The sequence below is a fragment of the Notechis scutatus genome, chromosome Z (assembly GCF_049901735.1).
Source record: "Notechis scutatus isolate UNSWTSFEM ecotype Mainland chromosome Z, rNotScu1.2, whole genome shotgun sequence".
NCBI classification, from domain to species: Eukaryota; Metazoa; Chordata; class Lepidosauria; order Squamata; family Elapidae; genus Notechis; species Notechis scutatus.
The window spans coordinates 131671090-131674552 of NC_142025.1; positions in this window are offsets into that span (position 1 = coordinate 131671090).

A 3463-nucleotide genomic window follows, 5' to 3' on the forward strand; every position below is an offset into this window, starting at 1 on the left:
TCTCCTTTATCTCTTACTCTTAAAACCTCCCAACGTTGAAAAATATCTTAAATGTTTGTCTGTACACTCTTAACTTTCTCAATCTTACTGGCTCTCCTCCCTCCACAGCGGCTTCTCGCCACTTCACTAAGCCAGTAGTTCCCTCTTCCCGTCCTCTTGTTTATTTCAGACAGCTTCCAGATCCTGCGTGGAAAGGTCCTGCACAGCTCATCACCTGGGGAAAAGGTTACGCAGCTGTCCAACTTCCTGATCGAGTGCTTTGGGTTCCTGCTCGCTGTGTCAGACCTTACCATGGCAAACCTGACTCTAACCCTAATCTTTCTTCTGATATCAATACTTCCTGTCTTTTCTCAATTTAAGGCATCTCCTGATGCTATTTTTGCTTTCCTTACTGACACTGTTACTTTTATTTTTAAAGATAATCTTCTTTCTGCATGTAATTATGTTTTCAACACAATGGTAGTTTTCTTTCTCCTACTTCTGACATAACTATTTACTATTACTATTCTCCTTGTTTAATATTTTTAACTATACATGTTACTCAACTTACTATAGGTTCTTATTCTTGCTTAGGATTTTTTCACAATCACACTTATTTCAATCACACTGTTCTATTGCTTTCAACTTCTTCAGTGGCATCTACTCCACTATCTTCGGTTTTACTTACATTGCCATCTCAAGCTAATTCTGAGAAAACTTTTCCTGGAGATAAACTACGCTGGCATCTTCGTTGCTGCTTTCCACCCTGTGATGTCACCAAATGCATATTGCATCATTCATCTTCCTGGGTTCCTGATCACTACAAACCACCTGTAGTGCAAAGACGCTACCTCATCCCTGATGACATCCATCGCAAGACTACAGCTCCCATTCGAGCTCGCTATCTTGGGTATCCTGCCTTCATCGCTGACAACTCCATCTCTAAGCAGTCTGCATCTCATGCTGTTCCAAGATTTGGCTATCATCGCATTCCTCGAAGCATGCAATCATCTTCTACAAATGAACATCAACCTCAAACTTACACCTGGACTATCCTTGATTTTCAAGGAAAAATTTTAAACACCACCACTAACTATATTCATATTACTCGTGCTCAAGCACATCTTCCCTGCTCTCAATGGCCTTGTTGTGGACAGAGAATAAATCCACTCAGAATCACCTTTACTGCAAAAGGAAAGACACTTGCAAGAAAACAATGGATGGTTGGGTTCACTTGGGGAGGACGTCAGTGGGATGGTCAAGGAGATGAAGGGAATATTTTTACAATTCGTCTTTCTATATCTATGTCTCATTATGATGTTGGTCCCAATCCTAATTTGAAATCAACCTTTCTACAAAAACACAATATTCAGGTCAATTCTTCTTACACATTGCTAGCAACTACACTTAATGATTCATCTAAAACTGATAGTTTGAAAACACTTGACAATAAAGTTAGCTTTCTCACATCTGTAATTGAATCAAAAGACCTTGTCAAAAAACCTTTGCTGGAATGGTACTCTGACCAAGAGTCAGAAGAAGAAATAGACACTAATAACTCCTTTACTCCCAAAGAAGTTTTGTTAACTCTGCCAAGTCATGATTTGGGGGATGAGGACTTTTCCTCGTATGAGTTGAATCTGCAAGGCACCAACAAACTGAAGGGTTTGTTGTCACCTTGTGGGACTACTCAAGAGGAGAAAGGACTCTACCTAGAATCATGAGCACAAAAAATAAAGAAAAGGAGGAATTGTGGATATTCTGTATTTTTCCATAAGAGAAATCCTGCTTAGCACGTATACCTCTCAGAGCAAAGTTCACTAAACTGACAGGAAAATAACTGACAGGAAGAAGCTAAATTGATAAGATTAACACAGAGGTCTGTGTCAGATAAAGTAAAGACATATTTCACAAAAGCCTGTGAAAGGATGTATATTCAAAAGTCTGTCAGATAAGATGTGTATTCTGTAAAGACATGTTTACCGGAAAACTATTAATCAATAACAGCCAAGAAGTTCGTTATTTGTATCACTTGTAGCCTGGTCTAAAAGATAAACTTTGTAACTTCTTTGTCTTTCTGTAAACCCCCTCACCCCCTCTTTTCAGCATAATAAAAGAGCACAGCGTAGAGCAAGCTAGCCAGCCTAAACATTCCATCTGTCTTAGGCTCAAATGAGGCAATCCCATCTGCCTCAAGCAATGCGCTGTCTCACCTAAAGAAATCTTCGTCTTGTGTTCTTTTTTCTTTTAGCTTTGCAATCACTCTTGCGAGAGTCCCTCAATCACCCTGGCTAGGGTTACGCTGCTTGCCAAACTTCGCCCTTGCGAGGGCTTCTCTGTATCTCACCCTTGCGAGGGTCCCTTTCTGAGAGGAATTCAGCAATCAACCTGAAGATCTAAACAACAGACCGGTCGCTCAACGCAACATAAGAGTGTCCGCAAAGTTCATTTTTCAAGGTGCACTAGCAATGAGCCAAGTATTATTCTTCATAAATATTATCAACCAGGAAAACTCATAATTGGTGGTGCAATTTCTCAGTTCTTCCTTGCTGCTGAAGAGGCCAAATTCACAAGACATCCCTCTCAGGACATGACTGACTTCATGTAAGGAAATAAAGCTTTTCCAACTCTATCCTAACTTTATTTTCATGTTTTTTCCCTTGTGCTATCACTTTGCTGAACACCTAATTTCTACAGCACTGTCCTATGTCTAAGGATATTTACCTATGTAGTAGGGCTTTATTACTATTATCCTTCTCATCTTTCCTACCATCTTCTCCTATTGGTATCTTCTGTCTATATTACTGTGTTGTTTGTTTCTACAATGTGACAAAATGCCTTGTGTGTCCAAGAACTCTTGACCAATCACACTTGACCAATAAATATTATTCTATTCTAAATACATTGGTTATTGTTTTAGTTGAAAGCACAATACCACATTTTGATAATTTCTTATAATGCCATCTGAATTAAATAAGATGCTAAGTCCCTCTGGCTAATTATTAGTCTGATTTCCAGATGATGAAGCTTGCACTAAGGCAGCTGGTATTTTTTCTATAACCATGTTAAGTAACAAGCATCTCTTCCCAGCTGCCCAACCATTAATGATTCTTCAGAAACATATTAGCAATATGTTGCTAATATGAAAACAATAACTAACTTCAGAAGCAACCCAGCTGGATGAATTTATTAGTGTTCTATTTCATTGCAGATTACTGACTCAGGCTTATCAACATGTCTTAGCTTTGGTGTTTGCTGTGAAGAAGATTAATGAAAATCCCCAGATCTTAACCAATGTCACCCTAGGCTTCAACATCTACAACACTTATTTTAGCCCAAGATATACCTCTGCAGCCACAATTGAATTAATCTCTACACCAGATAGATGTATTCCTAATTACAAATGTGATATCTAGAACACTTTGGTATCTGTCATTGGGGGACCGAGTTCTAATGAACTCCTGAACATGGTTACCATCCTGAA